At 49.1% G+C, this 19,844-nt stretch overlaps 1 protein-coding gene and 1 pseudogene across 3 annotated transcripts in view; one reads left to right on the plus strand and one right to left on the minus strand.

Annotated features, from left to right (window-relative positions):
• Nucleotides 1-19,844, plus strand: part of Litaf (lipopolysaccharide-induced TNF factor) — a 36,673-nt gene that overhangs the window by 4,009 nt on the left and 12,820 nt on the right. Inside the window, exon 1 of one of the 3 annotated variants that reach the window (XM_063269825.1) lies at nucleotides 6,612-6,701. The exons of 1 other annotated variant lie outside the window; for it this stretch is intronic. The gene's annotated coding sequence lies outside the window, so the exon portion shown is untranslated. Of the gene's footprint in view, nucleotides 1-6,611; nucleotides 6,702-14,808; nucleotides 14,950-19,844 lie in introns of those variants that run through there. One more of the 3 variants, XM_039086806.2, reaches the window with a different exon arrangement.
• Tmsb10-ps2 (thymosin, beta 10, pseudogene 2) lies at nucleotides 9,839-10,220 on the minus strand (annotated as a pseudogene).

The following is a 19,844-nucleotide window of genomic DNA, read 5'->3' on the forward strand; positions in this document are numbered from 1 at the left end:
ACGTTTGTCTGTGTAGCCTTGGTTGCCCTGGAACTCACTCTGTGGACCAGATCGGCCTTGATTGTCTCAGAGATTCCCCTGCCTCTGCCTCTATGGTGCTGGAATTAAAGACATGCACCACCACTGCCAGCTTAAAAAAATTAATTAAGAACTACTAGTAGGACCTGCAAGGTGGCTCAGGAGATAAAGACACTCACTGCCAAGTCTTATGATTTGAGTTTAGTTCTCAAAATCCATGAAATGGGAGGAGAGAACTGACTTCCGTAGATTGTCCTGTGACTACCATGCTTGCACGGTGGCATACATGTATGCATGTGCACATACATGTGTGCATGCACAATACACACAAACTAAATAAATATAATTTTAAAATTTAAAATAAACAATGGAACCCTGTAGGATTTCACGAAACGTGAGAGATGAAATCAGGCATAATTTGAGCAAGGATGTGAGGTGGGTACTGGCTTTCTTTGTTGGTGGTCCTTTCTTCTCTCTGAGCCTGTGCTTTTCTTGGTCACTGTAATCAAGACATCCAGGACCTGAGAGCCTGGTGCAGGCTTATTAATGCTGTCGTTCATTCATGGGGGAGCCTGGAATGTGGTTTCGCTGGGATCCCTAGCGGTACACACTGATTGTAGGACGCAGCTTTGCTCGCTGTGGAAGCGGTTTTCCATTCCACAAATCAATGTAATTTGTAGTTATGCTGTATTTGGACCTTGTGGTAACTTTATCTTTGCCTTGTGGGACATATGAGCCTACAGAAACCACTGAAATTCAGAAGAAGGAATTTGAAAACATTTCTGTGACATATTTTACCAAGTTACCAAGAGCTTCTGACACCCCCCCTCCACACACACACACACACACACACACACACACACACACACACACACACACACACAAGGTGTATGGATCAAGTCTGTCAGGGCAGCCAGACACCGACCCAGCAAATGCCATTTCTTAAGCCTGAGGGTTTGACGTTCTCTTTTGTCTACTCTGCCCTTCCTTCTCATCCTCAGGCATTTGAGAAACTGTTCTTTCTCCTTGTTTGGCCGTCAGAGTTATCTCCAGTTAAATTTCATTACAGTGACACATTTTTTGTATTTTACAGACTGAACTTCAGAGTCTTTAAGCAGTGTTTAATCTCATGGGCCTACAGTTGTGGGATTAGCATAGTCCTGCTCCCTTATGCACAGATCACCCTAAGGGATATTTTGCTCCCTCTTCCAAGACCTCAAAGACCAGATCCATTTGGCCTTCTCTGCTGGTTTTCCTTCTTGTTTACAGTCTAAGCCATTTCCTAAGGCTTGCATCCATGTGCACACCAGCCCTTTCCCTGCCTCACTGGAGTTGTTTCTGTGATCGCCCGGCCTTGTGTTTCCTTTCCAGGGTGAGGGCAGCGGGGCTGTGAGGACGAGTGGAAATGAAAGGTTCTTTTTCTTTCTGGAAGAACTGATTTCAGAGGATTACGGTTGCTGGTTAAAAAAAAAAAAAAAAGAAAGAAAGAAAGATGCTTTACCTCTGTGAAGGCCTTGCCCTTGTGAGTGTTGATCTGATACCTAAGTCTAGAAAACCCTTTGCTTTCCTCAGAGGAGCCTGTCTTTCCCACTGCATGTGCCACACACTTGTGTTTGAGAAGGAGGGAGCAAGGGGGAGCTGGGGACTGCATTTAGCTTGGAGGTGTCTTTGAAAACTGATCTTTTGCTGAAATTCTGGGGTCTCATCACTTTTGAATTTCTTTTAAACCTTTTCATCCCTTTTTGAGATGGATGGTCTCATGTAGCCCAGGTTGGCCTCTTACTCTCCAAGTCTGGCTAAGTTTGAACTCCTGGCCCCACCTCTTCAGTGCTGGAATTGCAGGAATATATGTCACTACGCCTTGCTATTTTTATTTTTTACATGTATGTGTGTATGTGTGTGCATGTGTGTGGTGTGTGCATGTGTGTGGTGTGTGCATGTGTGTGATGTGTGCATGTGTGTGATGTGTGCATGTGTGTGGTGTGTGCATGTGTGTGATGTGTGCATGTGTGTGGTGTGTGCATGTGTGTGGTGTGTGCATGTGTGTGATGTGTGCATGTGTGTGGTGTGTGCATGTGTAGATTCCTGTTTGCTTGTGTGGGGGTGCACATGTATGTGGGTGAGTGTGCTCACCCAAAGTTGTCAGTTTTAACTATGTTAACTTCTGAGTCCTGTGCTGAACCCAGAGTTCCCCATTGGCTAGTCTAGCTAGCAAGCTGCCCACTCCCCAGCCCCTAAGTCTGACTCGGGAATGCTGGGCTTCCAGGCCTGCCGTAAACATGGGTTCCCAGATCTGAACTCTGGTCCTCACACTTGCATGACAAGTCTCTATCCACTGGGACATCTCTTCGGACCTCATTTGACTTTTCTTTTTAAAAAAAATGTTATCTTAAACAGGGTCTCTCTTTCACGTAGCCCTGGCTGTCCTAGAACTCACTTCATAGACCAGGTTGGCCTTGAACTCATTGAGATCCATCTGCTTCTGCCTCCCAAGAGTTGTGAGTACAGGTATTGGCTATCCTGGCTGGCGTAAAGAAAATGTCCTAAAATGAAATTAATTTTGTTTTTTGCGTCTGGGTATTTTGCTTGCATGTCTGTCTATACAGAGCTCAAATTCCTGATGCCCACATGAGCCAGCAGATGGGGTCAGATCCCCTGGGAGCAGAGTTACAGACTGTTGTGAGCTGCCCTGTGGGTGCTGGGAATCCAGTCCAGGCGGCTCTTGCCCCGAGGAGCGTAGTGCAGTCTCCTTGCAGAAGCAGAAGCTGCCTAGAGCAAGAAGCAATTAGGGCCCAGGAGGCAGGGCTGTGTACCGCAGGTCGTCAGGTCTGTGTATGGTGGCCCTGGGCATTAGGATGAGCCTGAAGGGTTTACTAGGTACATGACCCTAAGTCTTACTAAAGACGTCACTCCCAAAGCTACCTAGCTGGTTTCCTGCAGCCACTGGAGTTTGTCAGAGCTGGGCTAGGAAGTAGATGTGACTCCCGGCCTCTGGAATATACTCACAGATACTCACAGGCTTGGGGACATTAATCCAGAACTCATTACTCATAGAAGAATGGATTTGAGTCCTAGCTCTGGCCCTGGAGGACTGGCTAGCTGGACTGAGGGACTCTCTCTCCCTCTCCCTCCCCCTGACCCTCCCTCTCTCTCTTCAGGGTCTAATATATTCCAAGCTGACCTTATCTTCCTTCCTCCACCTTGAGTTCTGAGATTAAAGGTCTTTGCCACCAGGCTAGCTAGGAGGCTCTGATAAGAAAGGACTTAACAGGACATCGAGATCCAAGTGGGCCTGTCAGTCACCTGGACAGGACAGTGGCTCAGGAAAAGCTGCTGGTTCTGGGGTTCTGGGGCAGGCGAGGCGGCCCATCAGGTATAGGTGTTTGCTGTACAAACCTTGAGACCGGAGTTTAATCTCTGAAGCCCACATAAAGCGGAAGTGGAAAACTGACTCCAGAGAGTTGTCCTCTGAGCTCCACACCAACTCTTTGCCCCGCCCATGATTATTAAAAACATCACATTTTTAAAAGCTGGTTCTCCTCGAGATTTCAGGATAACTTACCTGTGGTAATGCATACCTGTCATTCCAGTAATGAGGATTAGAGACAGGAGGATCACTGCAAGTTAAAGACCAGCCTGGTTTACATAGCAAGATTGTTTCAAAATAAAAAAATATTAAGAAAAGAAAAAGAATACAGCACTTGCAGAAGTGGGGCGCGGCCTCCTTGGTCACTGTCTGTCCTTGTCCAAGGATGCTCTGTCTGTGAGAGGTTCTGCTTGTCTCCTGTACGACACTGTGTCTTCTCTGGGTTCTTTTTCATTTTAAAAATATTTATCTTGTATGTATGTATGTATGTATGTATGTATGTATGTATGTATGTATGTATGTGAGCACACAGTGTGCCTGAGTCACTGTGCAGCGCAGGCTGGTCACAGACTTGCTAGGATTGTGTTTGCCATGATGCTGGTGCTCGGCAGAATAATTTCAAGGCAGATCTTGAAATTCTAGGAGACTAAAGACGCCAAAGGCAAGAGCAGATGGCTGCTCTGGCTCTGTCACTCCCAAGAAGTACTACAGGGCAGGAACAGCTTTTCTCCCACAGGGGGAAATATTTACACATAATTTACACTAACGGAAGAAGCATCGCAGGAGAGAGAAGCAGGCAGCATCTAGAAACTTAGACATATTCTCTAGACGTGAGTGCTGGGAGGACAGTGGGCCTGTGACAAAGTCCATCCACACGTGTGTTGACCTTTGGTCATCTTTCCTATGCTGTAAGTAGGAGTCCTTCTGGTGAGGAAGTTCCTGGGAGAGGGACAGGACGGCTGGGTCCTTCAGAACCTCTGCTTTCTGCTCCTACGGAAAAGGCGGAGTCCTGAGACTGTGTGTGTGTGTGTGTGTGTGTGTGTGTGTGTGTGTTGTGTGTGCATACTGTACTCTTAGAGGCCCACAGAGGACATGGAATCCCCTGCCTCTGGAATTGTAGGGCTTGCGAGCTGCCAGATGTGTACTGGGAACAGCAGTCAGGGTCCCTCACAGGTGCAGTAGAGCTGTGCCCTCTCTGCAGCCCAGAAGTTTTCTTTTCTTTCCTCTGAGACATGAAGGCCCAGTTGACCCCAGACCTTCCATGCAGCTAGCTGAGAGTGACCCTGGAGTTTTGGCTGTCCTGAGTGCCCCTACTGAGATTCGGGATTACAGAGCTACACTGCCAGGTTTCTGGAGATCCATCCTGTTGACCCTACGATTTCGTGCATGCCAGGGAATCACCCCACCAGCCCAGCCCAGCCCTGAGGCTTTTTTTTTTTTTTGAGTCACAACATTGTGACTATAAATTGAGTTCTTACACACGTGGTTTTTACACATTGGTTCTGCTGGGATCCAGGTCCGAGGAACGTCACAGCTGTGTGTTGGAGAAGGTGGCGGTGGGGGACTTTGCTGTGGCCCCTGGAGTAGCAAGGAATGAATTAGAACCAAAAGCCACAGACAGGCGGTCTGTTTCCTTTCTCCCCTCCTCTCCAGTTCCCATCTTCCCCCAGATTTATAGAAAGCAGACAGCTGTGTGGGGTCAGCTTCAGAGGGAAAGTTAGGGTACTGTTCTGGAACTGGGGAAGTGGCTCAGGTTAAGAGCTGGTCCACTCATAATATTTGGAGCGTCTGGAGACGGGCTTCTCTTATTGTCACAGATGAGGAGAGGGGAGGCACCATGTCTGTGCAGTCACAGATGATGCCAAATGTCCCACAGAGGCTCTGGCCCCAACATCACCCGTGCTAGGCTTGAGATGTGGCTTTGAAGCTCCCTCAGCATATGGTTATGGGTATAAGGATATGGGGAGCTTGGTGTGTGTGTGGTCAGACAGTTTCATATATTGAAAGTTAATTTTGGTCATTTCCCACCCTCCCATTCTCCCCCTCCATCCTCTGCCCTTTCCTGCCCTTAAACTCTGTAGGCCACACATCAAAATAAGACACGAAGGGAAAAGATAAAGAGCTCTTGCTGGAGCATAGGATGGGATACAGGAAAACTCTTCTTTTTTTTAATTTTTATGGTTAGCATATAAAATATTTAATTGTGACATTTTCATACCGGCATGTCATTGCACCTTGTTCATAGTCACTTCCTGCCAACCCCCTCCCCTCCTCCCTTCTCCCCTTCCCCCACCTTCCTGCCCCTCCTTCACCTTCCCCGCCCCTCCCTGCTGGTCTTCCTCCCTCTAGTTGTCTTCTGAATCTTGCTTGTTTCCCTTAGTGCTCTCTTGTTCCGTCTATTTTCCTGCAAATGTCATAATTCCACTCTTCTTTACAGCTAAATAAAATGCATGGTGTAATGAACCACATTTTCTTTCCTTTTTTTTTTTTTTTTTAAAAGAAAGTACTGGCTCTTGCAGAGGACCCAAGCTTGATACCCAGCACCCACACCGAGGCTTAGAACCATGTGTAACTCCAGGTCTAAGGTACCCAGTGCCTTCCCCGGGCTCCGCAGACACCAGTCTGCTGCATCTACACACACACAGACAAAATACCCACACATAAAATAAAAATAAATAAGACGTAAAAAAAGATACAGTTTCCTGGTAACATGTAAAGAGGTTTCGGGTGAGACTGGAATGGCGGAGAAAGCTCTGGAACCTCAGACTTCGTTGTTTGTGAGTGGTGCCCATAGCATGGTATGATGTGTTTGTGTTGTAGTGAGTCGCTGAGTGACTCCCAGGATTCTGGGGTTGGAGGGTTATGAGTCCTCTTGCCAAATGATAGACCCCCTCAACCACAGGACTTCTTAGACGGCAAAATTCTTGGTCGCTCTGGTCCCTTACAAAAAAATGTCGAACCTACAGATTTGGGGTTAAGTACAGATTCCCCCCACACTAACCATCGTCTCAGAAACCGCTGTGATAATTACTTATCTGACCTAAACAAAGCCGGTGTAGTGTCACTTGCCGAGTATCCCACTTGTCACTTGCTTGAGGGAGGCGAAAGACCAGGTTCAATACTGCCTGAAAAGTCCAACTGAAGTTTGGAGAGGCGGCTCAGTGGTTAAGAGGCTTACTGAGGATCAAGGTTCAGTTCCCAGAAACCACATTAGCTGAGTCACACTTGTCTGGAACGCCAGCCTTCAGGAGCCAGGGGCCCTTTTCCGGCCTCTGGAGACAACTATGTCCCTGTGAATATATACACGTAGATACATGTAAGTAAAAACAAACCTTTCCTTTAAAACTCCAAAAGGAAAAAAAAGACAATGTAACCTGGGTAAGAAATTATTCTATTTATTGTCTTGGGAACAATAAAAAGTGGCGTGCATACTCCGTGCAGCCGGCCTGGGTTTTTTCCAAACGTTTTTAGTCCACGGTTGGTTGACTATGCGGATGTGGACACCCCAGATAGGTTCTTCCTTCAGCCTGTAATTAGAGGCTGTGCAAACAGGAGGGACCTGACACACAGTTCACAGGACAAAGGGCTGCGGTCAGGTTACTTTAACATACATGGGAGAGTTGGGCTGGAACGGGGGCCGGCAGACAGTTGGCTGAGGACTTTTTTTTTTAACCTAAAAGGGGGTTTATTTGTTAGCTGTGACTGAGGAGAACATGAAAGTGGCAAAGGCTGCTCCCCTCTCTCCCGCGACCTCATCTGCTTCCTGTGGAACTGACGTCACCCCTGATGTGTCCTCCCAAGGTGTGCGTGATGGAAGCAAGTGTGACTAATGCCGATGCTATTACCGTCTTGCTGCCCTGGCTTGTTCACGCTGTGACCTTCCTCAGAGATGACGTGTACTCTCCACATGCACAGTCCCCATGCTGCCTTGATGGCTACGTACTGTATCCTGTGGAGGGATGGTTGTGTAGTCCACTGCCCCCTCCCGCAGCTCTACAGAGAGAGCCCAGTATTCCGGTGGGCAGAGCCATGTCTCTCACAGAAGGGAAAACCACGGCCAAGATGCTCATGCACACTGACTCTCAGCTGACTCCTCCATGGCATGAGCCTCAGTTTACCATCAGGGGAGGCCTGTGCATCCACACCCCAGCCAGTTCCCATGTGATCGTCGGTGGGTTAGAAGCAGTACCACGACATTAGGCGTGGGTTTTCTCTCCCACATAGGCTTCTTTATCTTATTTTCTCTGTGTATTCATGTTTGTGTTCACAACTGTACATGTGGAGGCCAGAGGACAGCCTTGGGTGTTATTCCTCGGGTGCCGTATGCATCTTAGTAAGGCTCGCCTGCCAGTGAGCTCAGCGCTGGGTTTTCCTGTGGATTTAAGTTACGGTTTCTCCTTGAACCTGCAGCTCATAATCTGGGTCACTAAACTGTCCAGTGACCTCCAGGGATCCGCCTGCCTCTGTCCCCTACCTCACCCCCATCCCACTCCCACCTCCAGCTCTGGAATTACAAATGAGTAGTGCCGCACTGTGCTTGCTCCCCCTCCCAGAGACGAAAACTTAGGTTCCCATAGTTGTAAGTCAACCATTTTACCTGTTAAGCTCTTTCTTCAACCCTAGCAAACATTTAATATAGCTTCAGATTTACAGAAAAATTAGCCCAGGAAGTTCATGTGTATGCTTAGTGCACTACAGTAAGAGAGTTCTTGAGGCTAGAATAAGTAGAAACCTGTCCTCTTGGATCTAGAGGCTCAGCTGCAAGGTGCTGGCTTCTAGTGAGGCCTTCTCGGTGTCCTCTTGAAGGGTGGTTATGCATTTGGGACAGAATATATCCGGGACACAGTATTCTGCTCCTGCCTCACATGGCCTTATCACATCTGAAGTCCACTCTATTCCTGTCACATCAAAGTCTTGTTCAGAACAGCTCCAGTCTCAAGTCCAGAGTCTCTCAGGAGTCAGACATGAGTGAGACTTAGGGACACAAACTCGGCAAATTTGCATTATCAGCCTGTGAAAAAAATGTATGTCTGGAGGACATTCCCTGCCTAGAGAGAGGACTCTGAAAGAAAAGAGGATGACTGGTCCCAGCTGACTTCTCGATCCAACAGGAGAGACAGTACGACATTTTCACATGTGAGTTTCACACGGTGTCTCACTGAGCCTGTACCCCATAATCCAAGGTGACTAAATCCAGTCCAGTGAGCTCCAGGGACTCGCCAGCTCAGGAATTACAAACCAGTACTGGGTGGTGCAGGCCGGACTCTAGTCTTACGTGTGTGTGTGTGTGTGTGTGTGTGTGTGTGTGTGTGTGTGTGTGTTTTGAATTATGGGGTGTATGTGTGTTCTGGTGAGTGTGGAAGCTAGAGGCCTTGAATCATCTAGAGCTAGTTACAGGCAGTACTGAGCACCTGCAGATATGGGAATTGAACGTGGGTCTTCTGCAAGAGCAGTCAAGTTCTGCTAACTACCGAGCCGTCTTTCTAGTTGCCCCTCTTTCCTTCCCTTTTTTTGAGACAGTGTCTTGCTGTGTTGTGTAACAAGCTGGCTTTGAATTTGTGATTTTTTTTTTTGCCTCTGCCCCTTGAAAATAAAGATTACAAAGACCAAAGGCACATACCCCAGAACGTTTATGTGTATTCATTTCTACTAAATATATTACATAAATTTATATAATTAAATAAATATACTCATATAAATAAATATCTATTATATATATTCCCCCCTTTTCTTTCTCTTTTTTAGACAGGCTCTTGTGTAGTCCAGGATGGCCTTGAACTTCTGGCCCCGCTGCCTGCTTCGTAAATGCTAAGATTACAGACAAGCACCACCATACCTGGCAGAATCTCTCCTTCCGTGTGCCGCCCCCTGAGGTCCCGGGCAGCTCTGCCTCCCACCCCTCCTAGACGAGTGGGTTCAGCATTTGGTGACTTCGCACTGGCTGATGGGGACTCACAGCAGCATCCCCTCTGCCATGTCCCTGCTCTAGCACTGTGGTCTTCCACATTGGAGGGGCTTCTCATTAGAGTCGGGGGGTAGTCTGGAGGCTTTCTGGGCTCCTCTGTAAGCCAGGCCTTGAGGTCTCAGCTTTCCTGAGACCCACTTGCCTGCTGTCTTTGTCCAGAGACCCCTTCTAAACAGTGTCTTCAGCAGACGGTCACCTGGCCACACCCTTGCTTTCCTCCAGGGGTGCCCCACATTTCCTTATGTGGCTAGGGTGAGTGGTTTCCAGCTGCCCTATGCTTCCGGTTTACTTATGAATTCTATCAAGTCATTTCTCTGTTTTGCTAGAGGTGGTTAAAAGCAACCCCATAGGACTTCAACATCTTTAAGGTAGTTTCTTATGACAAATGTGTTCTTACATTCTGCCTCCCGTAGAGCCTCAGGGCATACTCGTGTTTTTGCTACTTCAGTTTGTTTGTTTGTTTGTTTGTTTGTTTGTTTTTTGCCACAAGGTGTCTTTTATTTTCATCAATCATACAGATAATTTTCTATAATATCCCAGGGCAAACCGGTGAAATTTGGCAGTCCGGTTAGTGGGGGCGTCCTCTTCAGAGACCCAGGCGCCGGCGGCATCGGCGCGCAGTGCCCAGGTTCACAGTGCAGCTTGTGGCTCGCGTCCATCTTGCAGGTGGCTCTTCGTCCACATCACGAGGGGATCTTGGAGATGAAGGGGTGGGGTGGGGAAATCTTCCTAGGCTTTTAGAAGATTTCACTCCTCTTTTCCTGTTCAGTGGTCTCTTTGGTCGGCAGTGTTCTTCTCCTGCGTCTTGGTTTTCTTCAGCTTGGCCTTATTGAAGCTGGCGATTTCCCCCATGTCTGGCTTGTCTGCCATTTTCTTTTTTTTTTTTTTGGTTCTTTTTTTTCGGAGCTGGGGACCGAACCCAGGGCCTTGCGCTTCCTAGGTAAGCGCTCTACCACTGAGCTAAAAATCCCCAGCCCCTTGTCTGCCATTTTCTTACAACTCTGATGTGCGAACCAAGGCGATAATGGGTGGCCGTGGATTCTCGTCTCGCACTCCAGGTACTCCCACTCGAGTTGCTGCAGCAAGAGACCGCTACTTCAGTTTTTACTGAGCTCTCAGCCTGGCATTCTGGCTGTGACTGCAGTGAGCTCAGGGTCCTTTCTCACTTTTGGAGGTACCCTAAAGTCACTTTCCTCTCCTGTTTGGGCTGCTGCTGGCCTCTCCCCCTCCAGCTGGTTCATTTCGGTTATCCATTAGGGTACCACCTATGTCCTGGGTCCTCATGGTTTGTGTGCTGCAGCGAGAGGACACCTGACATTTCTGTAAGACAGTCCAGCTCAGGGCTGTGCATGCCAGCTGAATCCCGCTCTAGTCCTGCTTTATTTATTGCTATCGAGACAGGGTTTCTCAGTTATGTGGCTGTGGCTATCCTGGAACACACTATGTAGACTGGGCTGGCCTCGAATGCAGAGATCCACCAGCCTCTGCCTCTGAGAACTGGTTGTTAAAGTACAACTACGCTTGACTTTTTCTTTCTTTCTTTCTTTCTTTCTTTTTTTTTTTTTTTTTTTTGTTCTGTTTTTCGGAGCTGGGGACCGAACCCAGGGCCTTGCGCTTCCTAGGTAAGCGCTCTACCACTGAGCTAAATCCCCAGCCCCCGCTTGACTTTTTCTAATCCTACTTAAAAAAAAATACTTTTAGAAGCGGGCAGTGGTGGTACATTCCCCCCCCCCCCCCAAGCTGAGGACAGAACCCTGGGCTTAGCTAGGCAAGTGCTACCACTGAGCTAAATCCCCAACCCCAGGTGGTACATCTTTAATCCTAGCACTCACAGAGGCAGGCAGATCTCTAAGTTCAAGACCAGCCTGGTCTACAGGGCAAGTTCTAGGACAGCCAGGGCTACACAAAAGAAACCCTGCTTCAAAAATAAAATTTTAAGAAATATTATTTATTTATTATTTATAGAAACAATCTCACTGTGAATCTCTGGTTGACCTTGAGCTCCTTATATAGCGAAGAACAATGACCTTGAACTTCCCATCCTCCTGCCTCTCCCCTTGTTTAGGTGCTGGTGATCACGCCTAGGGCTTCATGGCCCTAGGTAGGTCTTAAACAAGACCTCTACCCTTTGAGCTCTATCCTCCTCCTGGAACTGGGTAAACTTATAATCAACAGAAACTAATTAGTTTACAGTTATAGGAGCTGGAAGTCCATTAGCAAATGGTATTAGGGAGGGACTTATGCCAAGTCCTGTAGCAGAGGCCTGAGACAGAGGAGGAGGGGCACTAACCTGCCTTTTCCAGTGACCCTTATCACCAGATACATTGATCTGTTCTTCAGACCTCACTTCCCAGGTTTTCAGCGTGGAGTCAGGTTTTCAGCGTGTTCTGTTTGAGGACAGGTGGGGCTAACAGTGCTCAGAGCTGCCTGCTGTGAATCCTCCCTACCACTGAGGACTCTGCATGGCCACTCCTCAGCCAGACTGCTCATCTCCTGGGATGGATGCTACCAGTTCTTCTGTCCTGTCCAGGGTCCCACATCGTGGTTAGTTGTCCTGTCTCGCTCTGCTGTCTGTTGCAGATTGGTTTCTCTGGCTCATTTGCCGTGATCTGGTCCACTCCGAGGTGTACTGGTTGGGTTCTACGTGACAGGTTTTCATCTGGTACAGATATGCTGGCTGCTGGGAGTGTGGAGAGCTGTAGTGTTCTCTCCCATAGTGGTGGCAGGTTCATGGAGCCCTCCCTGTTTTGAGAGGGTGAAACCTGCCTAGAATGGGAAGACGCACAGGGCATGACCAGGAGAAAGCCTGTGCTGTTTGTAGGGTTTGAGTTCAGGAGGGACAGAACTCCGAGTTGTTAGCGACCAACTGTGGAAAAAAAAATACAAGTCAGGGCAGCATTATCTTGCCAGGAAGATGTGGTCACTAAGCCTCTGCTCAGAGCCTGAGGAAAACAGAAACTAAGCAGGGGCTGTGGCCAGGGAAGGAAGAGGCCTAGTGCAGAAGGTGCACCTGTGAGGGAGGGTGCACCTGTGAGAGAGGGTGCACCTGTGAGAGAGGGTGCACCTGTGAGAGAGGTGGCAGGGTCAAGGAGTAGACTTCACTGTGATAGAGAAGAGGTGAGGCCCCTATGAGGCCTGGACAGAGGGCTGGCTGAGAAGACAGGGGCTGTTGTACCAGGAACCCTCTGGAAGCTTACAGGCCTTAATTACACAGAGGGAAGCCAACCCACAGCTTAAAATGGTGTCAGAGGGGCTGAAAGTATAGCTCAGTTGGTAGAGTGCTTGCCTAGCAGACACAGAGACCCATTCGGTGCCCGGCCCAATGTAACCCAGCCACGGTACCAGAGACCTAAAATTCCAGTACTAGAGAGGTGAAAAATAAGAAGGGTCAGAAGTCTAAGACTGTCCTCAGCTTTATAGTGAATGTGAAGCCAGCCTGGGATACGTGAGACCCTGTCTAAAAACAATACAGTAACAAGGGATGGCGGGGAAAGAGACACATCCTTAGGGCCGAGGTTAAGGTGCCATCTTGGCTTTGTTCTGGTAGTCTTTTGGACTTCCCTGGCGCCTGGGGGCGGAGCTCTACCTTGACCTGTGGCTTCTTCCTCTACATTTTCTGGGGTTAGGGTAGCCTCTGACCTGTCTTCTTTTGAGAAGGGCTCTTCTGATGACAGGCAACCCTCCGTTCACTGCCTTCAAGAGTTGCTGGAGTGTGGGTAGCATCTTGGGGTAAACCAAGTTAAAGTCGCAGAATTTACTTCTGCCCCTGGAAAAGGCAGGGTTGGTTCAGATGACAGGTCTTTCTGAGTCACACAGGGTGGTGCCAAGAGGAGCCCACTCATGAGTCCAGCTGTTGAATGGCTCTCCCTAGGGGGCTCAGAACCTGGCTGTTTGTACTGGTGACACAGGGATATGCTGAAATCCTTTAGCCTACAGGACATTCGGAGGCTCAGGAGTCAATGTCTTCCCTCTAATTCCTTTCAACCTGTCTTGTCCCTTTGTCCCTCATGACAGAGAGGAAGGATCATGTCTTTCCACTCCTCTCCTACACCCTTGTCCTTACACCCATCTCCCTAACGCACCACCTTATCCTTCCCTAGACCCAGGGATGGATGGATGCCAAACCTTGGGAGAAGCCCCTTCCATGGAGCTGGGAACTTGTGCCACTGGGAGCACTCACCAGTGATTACAAAATGCCTGCTCGACTGGCATTTTCTTTTCCTCTCTCTGGTTTCAACATGCCCCACCACCTCCACATTTCCCTGTTCAATGTCTGTCCACCCACATCGTGGCTTGCTTGACCTCCTGCATGGACATTCCAGGGCGCCCTGCTGAGCCATATTTCACCCTCAGGAATCTGGAGGTAGCAAAGGGCTGGCTGCAGACTCAGTTCGGAAGGCCGCTGCTCTGCCCAGCTCTCACCAGAGCCTCATATCCGAACGGAAGTGTGAAGGTGCCTGTGTGAATGCTTGTCTTTACGTCAGCGACTTCTCTTCTTAGATTCCAAGTCAGGGCTTTTGTTCCCAGATGACCCATTGCAACTGTGTGCGGAGGCCAGACGTCAGCTTTGGCTGTAGTTCCTCAGGAGTTATCGTAAGCAAGGATGGCTGTCCAGTGAGCTCCCCAGAGTTAGTAGCCCGTCTCTACCCCCGGTTTGATCACAGCCTAGTGTTTTTTTGTTTTTGTTTTTTTAAAAACATGGGATCTGGGGATCAGACTCGCGTCTTTGTACTTTCAAGACAAGCATATAACCAACTGACCTATCTCCCTCACACACCCCTTTTTGAGAGGGTCTGTATAGCCCAGCCTGGCCTTGGCCTTCCTGTCCAGCCTCCTTGGGAATTACAGGCCTATGTCAACTACACATAACTGTGCTTCCAGATCTCAAGATGGGCCTCGTGTGGCATTTAAACATAGATACTGTTCTCCACAAGTGTTTTCTCAATACCCCTGGGACCACCTTGTTCTGCATTGGTTGGGACTTTCCTGGATTTTGTATCCAAAGTGTTTCCTTATTCAGGGAAACCTTCTGTCCTAGGTAGGGTGGAGTAGTGGCTCACCTGTGAGTCACCATGATGTTTTGGGCCGTGCTTGTAGCTACTAAGGTGCTATCTTAGTTAGGGTTTTATTGCTGTGAACAGACACCATGACCAATGTAAGTTTTATAAAGGATTTAATTGGGGCTGGCTTACAGGTTCAGAGGTTCAGTCCATTATCATCAAGGCAGGAACATGGCAGCATCGCAGTATCCTGGCAGGAATGGCTCAGGAGGAGCTGAGTTCTATATCTTCACCCGAAGGGAGCCAGGAACAGACTCAGCATCCTCAGGCAGCTAGGAGGAGGGTCTCCAAGCCCACCCCCACAGTGACACACTTCCTCCAACAAGGCCACACCTTCTAATAGAGCCACTCCCTGGCCAAGCATATGCAAACCATCACAGGTGCTATTAACACATTTCCCGTTCTTGCTCTTACGGAACCCACAGGAAGTCAGGAGACAGGGAATGGGGAAGTGCCCTGGACAGCAAAGAGCTAGCTGAGAAGCTGGCAGCTGAGGTGGGGCTCCTGCCTGTCCTGTGTGCTCTGTGGACTTGCCTCAGGTGGGCGCCTTTAACTTTCCTAGGAGTGTGAGAAATTACCTACCGTTTGCCTCTTTTATAGGTGGGAAAACCTGTGTACTAAAGTCCCTTCACAGGACACTGGGTTGTGGGAACAGACATGGAGGTGAGGAAGGTACCATGACAGCTACACACTACAAACACACACACACACACACACACCACACATACACAACACACACGCACACACCACACAAACACCATACACACACACACACGCACACACCACACAAACACACCACACACACGCACACACCACACAAACACCACACACACACACCACACAAACACACCACACAAACACCATACACACACACACCACACAAACACACCACACAAACACCATACACACACACACACCACACACACGCACACACCACACAAACACCACACACACACCACACAAACACACCACACAAACACACCATACACACACACAAACACACCATACACACACAAACACCATACACACACACACCATACAGACGCACACCACACACACACACCATACACACACACACCACACAAACACACCATACACACGCACACACCACACACACACACCACACACACACACACACACACACACACACACATATGGGTAGGACGACATGATAAGGGCACGTGACACCTGGGTATGAACCGTGCCTTTGACTGTGCTTTGTGGAGGAGCCAGACGAGGCCAGAGCCTCTGAAAAGTCACACAGCACAGGCTTGGATGTAGGGAATGAGGAGGGGCTTGCCCAGCCATCAGAGGGAGACCTATGGAGGCAGCCTGCTTGGGGACATGTAAGTAAGACTGCTGCTGCAGACCTTTGCAGTGGTGACAGAGAGGAGACAAGAGCACGGGGTCAGGGAGGGACCCTCGTGGTCTTTGAAAGCCAGGACATCCTAGTTAGGGTGTGGTGCGGGTGGGTGGTCACTGGTTGGTTTTGGATCTTCGGTCCTCGGAAGGGCTAAGAACCAATATGCAAGCTTGAATATTAAACTGTGCTTGGAAAGTTCTGGCAATTTCTTCATGCCCTTCCCACCACGGTTGGGGATTTTCATTCTCAGAAGAAAGTAAAACACCCCTAAAAGTTAGGGTGTGAGTCCTCTCTAAGAAGTCACAGCAAGGAAGACACTGGGTGCTGCTCCTCAGGAGAGCCTCGCCCTACGCTTCTCTGACTCATGAACGTCATGTAAAAATAACTAAGTTTCTAAGACGAGACCTCATTGTGTGTATGTGGTGATGCTGGTGTCCTTTATCTCTCCCCATTTTATCTTCTGAGGCAGAGTCTTTCCCAGAATTCGGAGCTGCCAGCTGACTAGAATGGCTGACTGTGGCACTCTGGGGTTGTCTCTCTCTCCACCTGTTCAGTGCCAGGGTTCCAGTTGTCCACACTGTGGCTGCATTTTTATGTGTCGGTGCCAGGGGTTAGAACTCAGGGCCTCATGCTTATGTGGAAAGGAACTTACAGACTGACAGTCATCTGTCCCACAGCTCCTTAGTGTGTTCGCAGCCGAGACTCACTGCGTAGCCCAATCTGGCTTTCCCTTTTTGATTCTCTTGTCTCTACTGTCTGAGTGCAAGGTTATGTCACATGCTAGCACGCCTGGCAGAGTTAACCATTTAAAGCCAACGGCAAGTGGCTCTTCACAGCTTCACGGCGTCGTGCAGCTGTCTCATTGCCTCCAAAGCTCCTCACCTCCCCGCTGTGCCATCCCCCAGTCCCTGGCCACAGCCAGTTTGCTTTCCACACCTGCAGACTTTCCTGCCCCGTGCATTTGGCATCAGTGGGACCGCAGGGAAGCCGGCTGGACTTTAGATCGGAATGATTTTTAGGATCATTATAAGCCGTGGCTGGGAGCCTGGTGGCCTGGTGGCCTGGTGGCCTTTGGCAGCCTTCTCTTTCACTTTAAATTGGGGCTCAGGCTGAACTCTGTGAGGACAGCAGGCTGCTTTAATCAACATGGAAGGAAACGCCTGCTAAGTGCACAGGCCCAGAAGACTTACTGTTTGTGGGCAGGGCTGGGGATAACGGACTCTCCTGGACTCTCAGGGAATTCCTTAGAAACAAATCTGACAGAACGCGGAGTGTCTCTATACCCTGACATTCGCTGATCTTAATTCAGAACACCGAAGATCACTGCGCCCGGTACTGTGGCTTCTTCCCAGGATTTGGGGGTGTTTCCTCTCCGGCAGTGTTACTTACCTGTGTGCTCTCCTCAGGACGTGAGGGCCCCTTTATCTTTTCATCTCTGAAGCAGGTGGGGAGGTGCAAGCCCTGTGAGGCTGCGTCTCCGCACCCCAGCCAATATGGAGCCGTGTTTTGGAAGAGGCAGATAATCTTGATCAAAAGCGCTTGGTGATAAAATAGTTGAAATCTATACTTGTCGAGGAATTTTTATATCGTGTATGGGTATGTGGAAGTTTTATTTTACCGTACAAAAAACTGTCTTTACTAAAGGTAAGTCCTGTGTGTTAGAGCGCTAGAGAGAGCAGGTCCCCTGCCGGTCAGAATCGGGTCTGTTGCCTGTATTTCTTGTGGGTGTGACTTGGGAACAACCTGTGCAGAGTAAGGCTGCTGCTGCTCCTCCAGGCTGGAGGAGCTTCCGGAAAGAGCTCTGGAGGCCATGGATGTGATTCAAGCCCAGCCTCTCTCTCACCTTTGACTTGTGATAAGCAGCTTAACCTCTCTGAGTCCGTTTGTTCAGGTGTGAACACACACACACACACACACACACACACACACACACAATGAACAGCAGTGTCCAGTGCCATCTGGCATTTCCTTCTTCCTTCTTGGGCAGAGTACACAGTATTTTTAGTGGTGGACGCCCAAGACGTGGGTCTGGAGGACTTGGCTGTGACACTGAGAGTGACCCAGTGAAAGGGTGGAGATAGACACCAGCCAGCTCAGTTGTGCCTGTCCTCAGAGCGGTGGAGAGGAATGATCTGCAGTTTCTGTTGCCACAGGCAGACTGTAAACTGTCCTGGGAGGGTCTGGCCTTGGCTGGGCAGATAGAAGGAGTGCCAGATTCAGTGAATGGTTAACTTTGTATTGGGAGGGTTCATCTGTGACAGCAAGAACCCTCTCTGGCCTCTCTGGACATGCTGGCCTTCTCCAGTGCCCTAGGGGAGTGACAAACGGTGGCCGTGTGAAAACAAAGTCTTAACCATTGCAGTGGTGTGTGGCCCTCAAACTCACCTCTCCCCACAAAAAAATCTCATTCCTTAATTATAGCTTCTCTTGTTAGGCAGAAATTAAATTTAAATTAATTAATTGAGTTAAACATAATTTAATTGTTCTGCTTGGGATGGAGGAAGCTGTGGTAATGAACAAGCCCGAGAGAGCCTTCTCTGTAGCAGGCATGGGTGGAGCCTGTCTCCTAGACACAGTCCTGCAGGCTGTCAACTGTGTATCCCATCCTGTCCTGTGTATCACTGAATACCATCTCCCCCAGGGCAGATCATCGAGGCTCTGCTCGCTCCAGGGAGTCTGGGGATTCTGAGTGCTGACTTGGTACAGGGCAGGGGTATTCTCCCAGCTGGTCTGGACTCTAGTTCTGTTCTTGCATTGTCTGCAGCTGAGAGTTGCTTCCCTAACTCACAGACCCCTCTGCAGCAAGCTGTACAGGGCCAGCCACAGCAGGGACATCGTGCCAAGCGTGACTCAGTAGACTTTCCTAATGGTACAACTTCACGTCGTGGTGACCCCCGAGCATACTACTTTGTCATTACAGTTCTACTGTTGTTTTGAATCATAATGTACATACCTGTGTTTTCTGATGGTCTTAGGTGACTCTCCAAAGTGTCACGACCCACAGGTTGAAAACCACTGCTCTGGGCCATCCTGAAAACAGCAAAAACCTGGAGTGTTTAGGCAGCTGGCCCTGCAGTCCCCCAAGGCTCTCTGCTCCATGTCCCACCTTTAAAAATAGGCTTGGAGTTAGGCATAGTGACACATCCTCAGTGTTTGGCAGGAGGAGACCGGGATATGTGTGTTTCAGGCCGGCCAGCGCTACATAGTGAGGCCAACCAACCAATCCAATGAACAAACGAAAGATCTGGGATCGCCAGGTCCTGTCAGTTTGTGCGAGGATGCTGAGGTCTAGGTTTGGAACAGCTAAGGTTAGAGACGTCATTCTGGGATGGTGGGGACGGCCATCTCGAGCTCCTTGTGTGCCCTTGGGAAATGCTGGGGTAAGGTGGGTCTGGATGAACAGTTGAAAGATCTTAATGACAAAGTTAAACTGTGGGGAGGAAGGAAAGGGACAGCCTGATGCTCCTTTATTTCCTCCACAAATCTCCCAGTTACTATGGCAACTGGATTCTGTCAGGATCACCTGACTTGACTAGTGAGGCCACTCAGCTGCCCAGGACCAACAAATAGATGTTACACGAGGGACAGGGCCCGCTCGCATCACGGCTTACATCACGGCTTATAGCATGGCTTACATCATGGCACGGAGGTCAAAGGACAGCTTGCATGAGTCAGTTCTCTTCCCTACCATGTGGGTGGAAGCTCTGTGAGCCTTATTGCTGGCCCTTCCTTTCTCTATCTCTGTGTATCTGTCTCGTCTCTGTCTCTCTGTGTGTGTGTGTGTGTGTCTGTCTGTCTCTCTGTTTCTCTCTCTCTCCCTCTCTCTCTCTCTCTGTGTATGTGTGTCTGTCTCGTCTCTGTCTGTCTCTCTCTCTCTCTGTGTCTGTCTTTGTCTCTCTCTCTCTTTGTGTGTGTCTGTCTTGTCTCTTTCTCTGTCTCTCTCTCTCTCTCTCTGTGTCTGTCTTCGTCTCTCTCTGTGTGTGTGTCTCTGTCTCATCTCTGTCTCTGTCTCTCTCTGTGTCTCTGTCTCTGTCTCTCTCTCTGTGCATGTGTGTGTCTCTGTCTTGTTTC

The sequence above is a fragment of the Rattus norvegicus genome, chromosome 10, assembly GCF_036323735.1.
Source record: "Rattus norvegicus strain BN/NHsdMcwi chromosome 10, GRCr8, whole genome shotgun sequence".
In the NCBI taxonomy this organism is placed as follows: Eukaryota; Metazoa; Chordata; class Mammalia; order Rodentia; family Muridae; genus Rattus; species Rattus norvegicus.